General features: G+C 44.4%; 1 long non-coding RNA gene across 2 annotated transcripts in view; it reads left to right on the forward strand.

Moving 5' to 3' along the window:
* The window catches only part of LOC138068219 (uncharacterized), a 120138-nt gene that overhangs the window by 54533 nt on the left and 52720 nt on the right, over window positions 1–12885 (forward strand). Inside the window, exon 1 of one of the 2 annotated variants that reach the window (XR_011142925.1) lies at window positions 8279–8386. The exons of the other annotated variant lie outside the window; for it this stretch is intronic. This is a non-coding gene — a long non-coding RNA (uncharacterized lncRNA). Of the gene's footprint in view, window positions 1–8278; window positions 8387–12885 lie in introns of those variants that run through there. 2 annotated transcript variants of the gene reach the window in all.

A 12885-nucleotide genomic window follows, 5' to 3' on the forward strand; every position in this document is an offset into this window, starting at 1 on the left:
TTGTTTTTCCCCAAAGAAATCCATCTTTTACAGATGAAGAAGCTGATGGCAATAAATTAAAAAATCTGGTATCAGACTGAACAAACCCAGGTAGCGTTACTGAAATAATTCTGTTTTTTAGTGACAGACCTGCCCTTCGCTCAAAAAAAAAAAAAAAATTACGAATTGATGACCTTGCATTCCCTCTTTTGACATGCCATGGAAGGACAGAAATGTTAAACTCGGTCTTCAGACTTAACCTTCCAACCCGCGGGCCATGTACTTCACATCCGGTGCGCGGACTCTCTTTTCTGGTGCTCACGTTTTATGGCAATAGGTTCTCTACAAATATCAGTAGATATCCAGATGAAAGGAGGGGCAAGCTTATCAGTTGCAAGAATATGCTGCTGCTGCTTTGAGTTTTGTATCTTAGCTCTACCCTTGCAAGCAAATAGATCGTCTTTTCTGATGGACTGAGAGTTGCACAAGTGGGTTACTGGCTGATACCTTTGTGGATCTTGGCCAAGCTACTTGGAAACAATTACTAAACAGAACATACTAATGTCAAGTCCTTGCATCCAGATGCCAGGTCATAAAAATGCTGTTTGGGTTTTCTGCTATAGTTATACTTGCAAGCTTCGTTAGTGTAGATAAAGTCAGTGCTAGCACGAGAGTCCTTGGGCCAGAATTGTTTGTATCTGTTCTGTAGCAAAATTAAGCTATCAAAAAAATGTTTTGCAATATGACTTAATGTGCACTTTTTTAAACGAGCTCTTTGTCGAGGCGAAACAACAAATAAGTAAATAATTGTAAGTGACAGCAGTAGTCTAGGGAAAGTATCACAACCGGTAGAATAGAAACGTCTGAATTTACATCAGTGTAAAAAGTATATTCTGCATGTTGATGAGGGCCGGTCAAGTGCAGAGGTGCTGGTAAGTGGTGGCTTAAATCTGAAATCAGAGCCTGTCTGATTTGAGTGTGAGAACATTTCCCAGAAATGTGTTTCTGAGAGGAAACAACACGGGTGATGAGCATTGAAAACAAAAACTTGGGCATCTTTTGAAATATTTACAGGTGTACCTATCTAAAGGGAAACAAAATACATCAGAAAATGTTTTAGCTTTTCTCTGTCCTTCTCTGCTTCTCAGAAGAGGTGGATAGTAATTGTAGTAATAGGAAGATCTGAAATGCAGATATTAAAAAATAATAGGTGCTCTCCAAAATGTCTGGAGAAACCAGTAGCATTTTTGAACCAGCTCTATTCAGGCTTTCCCTGGCTGAGCCTTTCCTGAGATGCCCTGAGCTGAGCGCCTGCTGGGCCAACCCTCTCCCAGGGCTCCCCTTCGCGGGCAGCTCTGACGTGAATCCTCTGGGTTTGCCGCTCACGAGCGTGCAGCGGTGCGGCTGCAGTCCCGCAAGCTTCGCTCTGTGCCACGGTGCTGATGCAGTGCGCTGGCAGCCGCCCCAACTGGCCATCTCAGGCAGGGCCTCCCCACCGCGCGTGGCTTGGTGAAAGCTGGGCTACGCAGCCTTCTCCCGTGTCCTGGCGAGGGCACGCAGCCCCGGCAGTTCGGGTGCTCTGCTTCAGCCCCTGGGTCCTCATCCTCTTGGTTGTTCTCCACGTGGGGAGCTGGTCATTGCCTGGAAGAGGTTGTGCAGATGATGCCCAAGCTGAAGCAGCAGCTGTGCTCGCCTTGCAGAGCTGGCAAGAGATAAAGCTGGGACAGGCTGGAAACAGTTTGTTTTCTTTTTTCTGCTGAAGTAAGGAGGTGTGACTGAACTCTTGAAAGAATCATTTCTGTTGCATGGAAAAAAATGTTTTCCACAGAGCGATGCTTGGAAATGGGAATCTGTTTCCAGTACTGCATGTCATAGTTTAGGTTATCTAAAGGTACGGTAGGAACTGTTGTTCCACGTGATCTTGGTGAGTTACTGTCAATGGATGACAGCTAGTGAGGCCAGTTCCTTTTTCAGTGGATCTTGGAGGGGGGTTTGGGAATAGGATCACAAGTTCAGGTGTTCAGGTTCAAGTTTGCTTCATGGCATACAGCCTCTCTAAGAGTCTTCAGCATCTCCCTCTTGTGTTAGAGGGAGAGAGGACCAGGCAGAAGGATGCTGCTCAGCCTGCGCAGACCAGGAGCAGGTCTGCAGAGCAACCAGAAACTGGCTCTTAGCGTAGGCAAAGTGAGTGGTCAGTGAAGGCAGTAGAGTGGTGGGGGAGCAAAAGAGCCACGGTCCCCGTATGTCCCTCAATTATCCCACAGTCTGGAAAGCCATGCTGGGTGCTGCCAGGTAGGATGCTGTGGTGGCGTGGCAGCTCCTGCCAGGGCGCAGAACGACCCCGTGGAAGCAGTGATTGCATCAATATAGAGGGGAGCATCACTGCCCGTTTAAATTGTTTCCTGCCTAAGAGACAGCTCTTCACTAGCGAGGGGAAATGAGCAGTATGCGTTATGCTGAAAGCAATGGGATCTAGTACGTCTGAAAGCCATGACCTCTCCAGCTATTCATCTTTCAAAGGCAGTCTGTCTTTTCCTTAATGTCGTTAGTGTTGCTATGGAGTTTAGTGGTGCTCCACTTGAAGGTCATTCACACAGTTATACACGTGCTTAAATGATTTAATGAAACGTATACAAACTTTTATTGGGGCTGTCTCTGATTTATTGATTGTCTACAGTGTGCTTGGCATGATATAAACACTGGGGAAGACTTGGTCTCTGTCCCTGGAGAGTTACAGTCTGCCTTAGCAGAACACATCAGACACAAGTGTAGCCTGTAAGAGCAAACTGCACTCTGACTTGATGAAACAACAAAAAACAAAAGGCAAAACCCGTCTTGGTCTGAAGATCTAGCAGAGCTTGAGGGATGGAGAAGGGGACGTATACTTCAGTCAGTGTCAGCATTTGCCAGTGTTTTTTATTCCTACCTGTCAGGTGTGGGAAGAGGGAGAATCAGTATTCCTGTGCCCTGATAGCTCCGCAGGTGCTTGGGTGACTTCTCTTTGTTCTAACAAGTAACAGTGCATGAACAAAAATGCAGTATGCCATCCGTGAATTATGTTCATCGTTCACAGCAAACACAAGCCGGTTCAAACTACAGTGAAGCATGATGAAAGTGCTGTATCGCATCGCGTTTGCTGCAAGTAAAGAACATGCTCGCAGGGAGCTACTAGTCTCAGCTGGTACCTGGTGGTTTCTGATTTATGAAGCTGAACTCTGGCCCTCATCTCCAGTTCTGTTAGGATCACACTCTACTTAAGAGATTTGCCAGCGTAGCTATGCTAACAAAACAGTCCCTTGTAGACTCATCTTGTGCTGAAGGAAAAGTCTACTTGCTAATACAGTTTACCAGATTTGTTGAGTGAAATAAGCCAGACAAGCAAAAGGACTTGGAAACTCTGTATTCCTGGGCTTTGGCTGCCAAAGAAGTGTCAGTTACATCTAATTAGGTTAACTATGCCAGCGAGAGCTCATGCTGAAGAGGTGGCCTTGTTTTCCTTCAGATTCTTACGGTAACTGTTCTGTTTGAGATTGAACCTGTGAAGGGAAAATGGTAGAGATGGGGAAATTCACAGAGTATGCATTGCAGTACTGCCATCAACAGTGCTTCAGCAACTTCACCATCCTCGTGTACTGACTGTCTTGCTTGCAAGGAGCTTCACTGATTTCAAGGGTGTTTCTGACCTAAAACTGGAGTAACATGACAAGAAAATAGAGCTCAGGGTTCAGCTTTGGCTGCAAGGAGAGCTGTGGTATAATATGATTTTGTCTATTAGACATGCAGATGACAGCTCAAAGTGGCCAGACAAAAGCTTATAAGACATGATTCATAAGTATATGGACCTGTAGGCTGAACTATGGATATTTAGGCCATTAAATAACATATATAATTTACCTGAGAGATCAGTGCTGTGTTCTGCCATCTCTAGCTTCAGCGCTTTCTGTAGTACATATTACGGCTAATATTAAAGTGCAGAACAAATATTAATTGTGGATCTCTTCCTCAGATTTATTGTTGTTCTGATCCTGATTCCCTTGCCTTTGTTGTTATCTGAATCTCTGAATGCTGCAGAATCCCTCAGATGTTGACACATCTGCAAATGGAAGGCATCCCTGATGCAGATAACTCACCTGAAGCACATGATAAGGCAAAACTATTTGCCTGGGTGTAGCTCCAGTCAGGTTACCAAGAGGATGGAGCAGCATATCAAAGCCTTTTCAGAAATCTTTGCAATCTTTTTGCTTTAGGGAAGTCGTACATCTTACAGTGAGTGAGTTTTGCTTTTGGTCATACCCAGGTGACTCGCTCACCTTCACAAAAAGCTAGATTGCAAAGTTTGCATGACTTTGGAGGTAGGAGGGAGAGCTGAATGTGCCCAAGGAGGCACCATTTTTGCAGCCTGGGTGTACCAGTCGTTCTAAAAGCACTCTTGGAGTTTTCTACTATTGCCATTAAGCACAGCTAAGGCTATGGATACTCCTCGTGGCCTGCCTGCCATGCGGTTGTCCTTTATTTACTCTGGGGCTCACACTCGGCCCATGCTCTAGGATTGCCCCAATGGGATGCTGTTAACATTTACAGCTTGGAACAAACCTGGAAAAGCTTTTTGTAAATTCTGGCTCTCACTCACTGCGGTGTGGGTTTGGGTGGGTCGGGTGGCTAAGCCTAGCATGGGACGCTGCTCTGCCTTTAGCTCTGCTGATGTTGGGTATTAAGTCATTCCTGCCATGGTGAATTATGCTTTATGTGTTTAAATTATAAATATATAGAGATATTTATGGCTGAGTTGTATGTGTTAAATATAGATTTAATCATTTAATGAACTAAGATGGTACACTTGTAATATGGCTGGTTTATTTTATTGCTATCATTAACCTTCATATGGAGTTTAAAGCTAGCTCAGAAGATGTGGACTCTGGCAAGCACAGTATACCTTTCCATGCACTTGGCTTTTCTGTGCACTAACAAATGCACTTGTGCTCTAACATCAGTTTCAGACCAGGGAAAAGGGGAATGGAAGAGGGAGAGTGTGTCGAGTGTGGACCCTTAGCCATGCCCTGTGGCAGGGGGGATGCCTGACGGGTAAAGGCACAGCAGGCCAGGAGGACTTGGACCACTTCCTTTCGTTAATGTTATCACATACTCCATAGTGTTTATCTGAAATGTAACCAAGCAGGATGAACTTGTGGGACTGCTGGGATCTCGTGGGAACAGAGATCCCTTTTGTGACATTTCCAATACATCCTGCTTCTCGTGGGTCTGGGAGTTGGGCGAGCGCAGTCTTCTCCTCCTCCATGGATGCAAAGTCTGCCTGGTCGGTACTGCGAGGTGGGAGCACACATGAAGCTGGGGGAGTGGGAGAGGTGAAGAGGAAGCATGAGCAGCTTATATGGCTTTCAGAAGTTTGCTTAAGAAATACTCTTTCAAAAGTAGCCAAAGATGAGCCCAATTGATTAAATCTGATCCCAATCCAGGGCTTCAAATAACTTGCAGTTGGCCTGGGCCTCTCAATCTCAGCTAACTGCAATGGTGGGACAGTCCTGCTGGCTGCTTCAGCCAAATAAATCCCTTGGAAATACAAAGCCAAGCACTTGGCAAAAGCTGCACAGAGTATTTCCGTTTCACTAGCCACGCAGCTCATACAAAGAGAGGGAATAACATTTATTTTGCAGAAAACAAAGTATGCTTACCTCAGGCCTCCATATGCACATTTCCTACATAATGTGCATATATGCCTATAAAGGCATAGGAATCACAAAATAACTCTCCGAAGAGAGTCTTTAAGCCCCTGTTTCCGTGTCCTGCTGTGCACTGGATTCCTTGAGTGCCGGTGGGAGACTGGCATAGGCTATGAGAGCAAAACACTGGAGTGCGATGCAGGCGCAAAAGGAAAGTTTTGCCCATGGTGACATGTGATAACAAGACCAGACATGGTTTTCAGAGAGGTGATTTCTGATTATGCTGGAGCTGGTCAGTCTTGAGTTGTCACTTGGGGTTCAGTTCTCTACTACTAAAATACATATCTAGGTAAATAAACAGACGAACATCAACCTTGCACAGGGCAAAAGTGACAACCAGCAGAATTCACTAACTAAATACATTTTTATTTTTAATAACTTTCCCTCCCTAGCATATCAATGGTGAGATTGCATTGAAGTAACTGCCCCCAGAGAGAAAAATCAAATCCAGTAACAGTCAGTGGATTTTCTGGCTGTAATCTGTTAAATTTTGAAGCTTTTATCCTGCATCTGGCACTACTCCATGAAAAATGTGATGGACTGGGATAACGCTATGGATTTTTGGAGGCAACTAGAAAATGGGCAGACGGCGCTTTTCCAGCCTCCTGATTTTGTAGTGGCCTCCTGAAGCAGGAGGCTGCAAAAGCTCCATCTGCTGAGGTAGAGCCTCAAGCAGATAATCTTTGTGATATCAAGGAAACTCTAAGTAAAATCAGAACAATTTTCCCAATCTCTTCTTTTAGTTGAAACAGGCTGGAGTGATTCAGGCCTGTGCATTCAAGACAGGGCTGTGCGATGTGAGACCGAGGGCTGAAATCACTGCATTCAGTGGATTTGCGCTAGGCTTAGGCAAGTGTCATTTGCTCCATCAAAAGTGTGTCATTTTGTCTGAATGATTCTGATTTGATGCTATTGGGCAAACGTGTGTGTGTGTGTGTGTTGCTTTTTTTAATACTCTCTCTCTCGCGCGCGCTCTCCCTCTCTCTCTTCCTCCCCCCCCCCTTTCCCTCTTCTCTCTTTTCTCTCCATTTATGTTTTAAATTAAGTGCTGCTCTGGCTTTCAGGCAGCTGAAGTGAAGGATTCCCCATGCTGGTTAAACAAAAAGGCCTTTCATAGTCACAGGGTGAAAGAGAAGGGCTGAGAAGAAATGGGTCACAGCTAGGGACACGCAGACCCTGGATCTCCCATCCTTCGAAAAGGCTCACACTGAGCTTCCCAGCTGAGCTCTGCAGTATGCGGAGCTCTGTTTGTCGCTTTGTTTGATGTCCTCTTTCCTGTTTGTTGAGTAATCTGAAAGCAAAACAACCAGCCGAACAGTCAAGGGGAAAAAAAAAAAAAGCTTTCTGAGTTACAAACTGGGCGCAGCTGTGTAAGCGGGACTGCGCAGGCCCTGACCGAGTTTTCCAAAAGGGCCCGGGTGCCTTGCGTGCCTCGCTCCGCGGGTGCTCAGCCCTTGCGGGGTGAGCGCGCTCCTCTTTTTCGGAATATCTGCCCCCTTTTGGAAGGATCTCTAGCAAGGCACTCAAAATCTTTAACGGCCGAGCACAGTCACTTTTCATATCATTACATATCAGAACTAATCCCAGCGGGGGATAACAGAAGGTAAGTGGGGGTAGAGGAAGCCTAGGCTGGGAAGGCCATGTCCATCCTCCCTACAAGCGTAATATATGCGGTCAGAGGAGACGGACTTGCAGAGGAGATTTCCCAAAGCACCTTTTGATGTTAATGTTGGAAGATAAATGACTTGCAAGAACGTGACCTGACTATAGTCGCTGTATGACTTGCAGTCAGGTAAGTTATAGCCATAAATCACACAAAGAAGACTGTGTCAGTGGAAACCTGTGAATGATACAACAGCAACAACAAAAAATTCCTCCTCGTGGTTCACGCTGCTCCACGAATACAGACTGCGAAAGGTGTTGCTCTGAAAGCATTTGCTTTGGTTAGGAGAAGAGAAAAAAACAGTACTAAGAGAAACTGCAAAGAGAAGAAAATCCATGAGTACTGCTGAAATCAATATAAAAGTTAGACTACATAAAAATGAGTCTTTACAAACAATAGATAGGTAAATAACAGTCCACCTCAACGCTAAAGTAAAGATGATAATACTCGATTCACGCACCAAATAAAATCTGGTATTGTCTGAGCTCTGAATGAAGATATTGACAAAAGCATCGTTCTTCTCGGTAGACTGAATAGTACTGGGTGAGAGGAAGAAAACTACCTCAGTGGACTTGAACTTTTTTAAAGAAAGCAGTAGGAAAAATATTCAGTGAATTGATCTTTCCCAACATAACTTTATGAAGGGCAAGGTGGTTGAGCAAAAATATATATATTTTTTAATCACCCTCTCACCTACCAGTCATGATCTCCTAAGTTCTTAATTGCTGTCTATAGATAGAGGGTTTGAAAACACAGAATCACTTCCAGGCTCTGTTAGTGATCTATTCAGTGACTTCTATAAAGTCGCTTCCTCTTTCTTTGCTTCATCTTTCCCCTTTGTGAAAGATTTTCTGGTGGAAGGCACTCTTTAAGAGCTATTTTCTGCATTGTTTTACTTGCAGAAGGTGCTGCAAGCAGCAGGCAGCAAGTTTTCCCTTCGTGTCCCTCTGCTTGGCTCAGGGCAGAACATGCATGAAGGAGCTCGGACTCGTCCAGCAGCCCCAAGGTAGGATGCTGCATTAGCTCTATGGTGCTTTTAGATCTGTATAATTCTTGCTTCCTACCTCAGCACAGCAACCCTTCAAATGTTTGGGCAAATCATGTACAGTTGTATGATGACCTGAATCCAGTCATCTTGCCCATAAAGTCAGTAGCTGTAGGGTGTTTAGAAATACCAGTAGACTAAAGAATCCAGGAGGACCACACAGCAGTTTGTGAGTAGACAGATATGCCAGCAAACTGGGATGAGGATGCAAATGCAAACCATTTCAGGACAAACTAGCTGTTGTGTGCTTCCCTCACTTCCCAGCTCGGTTCTTGCCCCTACTATGTCCTATGCTAGTGCAGAAGGAAAATGTTTCCCATTGAGATGTACTTTCTGGTTTGAAACATAAATATTTACATGGTAATCAGTTGTGAGAAGCTATAAACTTCTCAGGCAAGATGGGAAGAAAAAGAAAGATTGTTATTCTTAAAGGCCTGGGAGGTGCAGCGTTTACTGAGTTAAGCGGATGAACGCTGAGGATTGCGGGTGACGGTGTGCCGATGGATTATTCTTGGTGCTGAAGAGCAAATGAAACTGTGCATAAGAGTATGCAAGTACATAAGCTGTTGAACTGAATCAAAAAACATGATTTAAGATAAGAGAGAGTTCCTGAACTCACTGCAGGACTGACGTGTATATGGGTTATTTACAGTAGAGGATATCACGTTTCTAAGAGAATGTGTGTCTAAAGCCCCATCCCACTACAATGACAACTTCCTAATGATTCTTGACTGGTCTCTTGGCCTGTGTCCCGTGTGTCTGCTGTGAAACGTGCAGGAACATCAGAACTGGGCCTTAATTCCCTCTCTCCCATCTCTCTCCTCTCCTTTCTGCAGCCAGTGACGTCTACGGTCTGGCTTTTCAGTCCCAGGCAGCGAAGCTGTTGGTAGCTTTGGCTTTCAGAACAAGTTGCCCCAAAAGACATTCACAGTCTTATTTGCTGCCTGTGCTCCTTTTTCTAATCTCATGCTTGCTTGCCCTTGCTTGCAAGCCAGGATGCTCTGTGCCATTTTGCAGCGCTGCTTTTTTCCACCTCAGCTGCCTGGCCTCCCTCAGTGTTGTTATTAGGATCCTTTCCTCTCTGCTGACAGGACTGTAGCCATTGCAGCCCCTCTCAGGAGCTGCTGGGCGGTGTCCTCAAACTCCAAGCTTCATGTTCCCTGGTTGTTCTTTCCTTTCTCCCCCTCACCTATTTCTTTTTAACCTGCTCTCTCTTGCCAATTAATCTCTCTCCCCTTTTCTCTCCCTTCCACCTGACTCTCCTACTGTAAGCACCCTTCTTTTCTGCCTGTCCTCTCTATTGACTTATTCACTGCAATAACTGATGTGCTGATCTATCAGATACAGTCTTCTAATAAAAAAGAATGTTTTTTTTAAAAAAATGCCACGTTTAGTGGATCTCTGCAGAGAAATTCACTCCAGAGCCAAGGAAACATTAATAGTTTGGCTTCCTGAAAGCTTAGTTCAAACTGAGGAAGGAATATGATTCGCTAGGTGTTTGGTCACCCAGGAAACTTCCTAAAACCATGAGAATAGGACATGCTCCCCCCCAACACCTGGAAGCACCCATCTTATCTATGTAATGCAAGACAAAAGCAGAACCATGCGGAGGGAAAATTAGCTATATGGAATGAGCCTGACAAATGAGTGGCTGCTGTAAACAGTAGGTTTTTTGGAGATTTTGTTTTAATGCAGGTATTGATTCACCAGTTGCACCCAACAGCTTCCTCTGCGTTTAGCTCGGTTAGAAAACAACTGTTTCCCCCCAAGGACTTATAGGCTCCCTTATAGGCCCTTTGCACGTATAGATACGTAGGCTGTGTGGTAGCCTACATGAACGAAGCACTTAATAAGAGAAAATCACTTCAAGGCAAAACATCGGGTTACTTGTCACAGGGTACGCGCTGTCTGAATGAGAAGATAGAACTGTCCTGCTGGTGTCACAGTGTACGTTGGCTCTCCTGCAGTGATCAAAAGCAGCTATGTAAGGGAAATCACAGGAATAAAAAATGATACAGCAATACTTCTGCCGGCCTCCTGCCGTTTGTGGCTCAGGGCCCTCCTGGCGTTTTTACTGTTCCCTGTGTGTGCAGTGACCTAGCTCTCGGACCGAGCATCGAGCACTGGCCCAGCCGAATGCAGTAACTAGTTGCAATGGAGAGGTTTGGTCGTGAGCCTCAGCCCCAGCAGCTGGCACACCTCCTTCCTTACTCTCCACGTGGAACTCCTTGAATGGCGCTGAGAGATTTGTGTTTAACTGCTTCAGAAATTGTCTTTCTGTTTAGAATTGTGCAATTAAAGGTTTATTTTTGCTCGGTGCATTCTCACTCTTAAGAGGAGGTGGGCTCATGGGCTTGAGCAGGGCGTTTTTTTGGTGGATGCTGTCCCCATCTGCACTCTGCGTTCATGCACCTTTCTCAGAATCCTCTGAAACAGCACAGCTCTCGTCTCGCACGTCTGGGCTCTTCCTTGCCCTCCTTCCCTGCCTCATCTTTTATTTAAAATTGTTAAACTAATTCCAGGATATCCAAAGGTGATGAAAGCTTTTAGTTTTAACATTCTAGATACAAATCTTATTAAATTCCAACCCCCAAACCAAGCAACACCTGGACTGGGAATGAAACTGAAATGAAGGCAATCAATCACTCTCAAGTCGGCTCAGCAGCCCGTACTGATGCACTCCCTGTAGTCTCATCACATTCATATTAATAGGCAAATTTGTCTCTTGTATTGTATTCCATACATTACACCATATAATTAGAAGCTTATTGGAAGTAGTAGGCAGAATGCCAGTATTTGTGGTGCTCAGAAATCACTCAGGGCCCAGGTGTTTGAAAAAGACCCTCTTTCTTTCAGAGACACTCTTCTGACTGTTTCTGCAGAAAAAATGTGCTTCTGAAGCCTCCTTCCCCTAGACTGTTAGGTTCTGGGAAGCTGAGCTACTTACAGGTGCATCCTTAAGGATTACATTTGTAATTAAATTAAAATAAATCTTTAAAGGTTATGAATCTAACTGCAGAGGTGGTTATTTTTTTTCCCCTGGGCTAAGCTGAACACTAAGAAACTGCAAATTCTAGCTGCTCTTGTAAGGAGCCTTAAGGAAAGCTTAGGGATGGTACTTGGAAGAGACAACATGAAAGAAGGCATGGAGCTCGTCCGCTTGTCCCAGCCAATGCTGTAGGTGCCTTGTATGCAGGTATTAGGTATGTGCCAAGTTCGCAGCTAGCATTGAAGTCTTAAAGTTTGCAGAAACTGAACACTGCATTTTGAAAAAAAATAAGAAAGGGACCCAGGGAAAGGATTCTAGTTTGCTTTTCACCTAAAGCTCAAAAGTGTATCCCCTCGGAGTAAGTATTCAGAGCAGTGGTTGATGGGAGAAGTTTGCCATGTATCCAAACTCCCACTGCAAGACATGGCAAGCCAGCAACTTCCTCGCTTGTGTTCAGCAGTTAGTCAGCTCTTGAGTAGTTATGGTGCCCTGCATAAAGAAAATTCTCAGCCTAAATAGAAGCCTTTTGTGTCTAGATATAGCTTGTTCTATGTTTTGGCTATGATTGTGAACGTGGTACAGAGATGCTGTCTACAGAACTGAATCTGGGGCCTGCCTTTGTGTGTTTTATTGGGATAAAGCATTTGGAAATGTTCAGTCACCCGTCTGCAGGTATCTGCCTGCATGGTAGTGCTTGGTCCTGGCTCAGGACAAGGACTGTGAACTGAGGCTGAGGCTGGTCCCTTTCTGATTTAGCACACTTTTCATCATTAGATCCCTTTACTCTCGGGATATATTTGCAAGTATTGCTGCCAAAGGCTGCGTGGCTTTGGGTGCCTGCTTTGATTGACAAACAACTGTTAATCACCTGTGGCAGTCCCTCACTCATTACTCCCTGTGATATTTTTTCACTTCTCATTTTGGATCACTGAGGGAGGACCACAGAGGAGAACAAATTATGATGTGCATATAATGTCTTCTGGCTGGATTTTTTTTTCTCTGAATAGCTTCCCAGGTTAAAATGCATGAAACTTTTTGAATCTGCAGAGCTTTTCATAAAAATGAGCTGTCTGAATATTTGTGATGCAATTGTTACCATGCCAGAAATCGGTCTACCAAATCCAACCTTCTTGTCTGCGAATAAGAGGTTCTTATCTTCAGCCTTCTAAATGGGTTTGTGGTAGTGGAGAAAAAACTAGAGAAAAAATCCAGTCCAGCATGTAAACCATCTTCCCTCTTCCAAAATTAAATATATATATATATATATATATATATATATATATATTTAAAAGGTAGAAAAACAGAACTTAAGTCTTTTGGATGTAGTCAAAGACTTTTCCCTTTTCCATTTTAGCCCTTTGATTGCATTCACTGGTTTAATAAAGCTTAAACTTTGGAGGTAGTGGAAGTCTAGACTTTTTGTTACTGGGTCAATAGTTCAAATAGTCTGATTTCTTTCCTGACCTCTGAC

The sequence above is a fragment of the Struthio camelus genome, chromosome 9 (genome assembly GCF_040807025.1).
Source record: "Struthio camelus isolate bStrCam1 chromosome 9, bStrCam1.hap1, whole genome shotgun sequence".
In the NCBI taxonomy this organism is placed as follows: domain Eukaryota; kingdom Metazoa; phylum Chordata; class Aves; order Struthioniformes; family Struthionidae; genus Struthio; species Struthio camelus.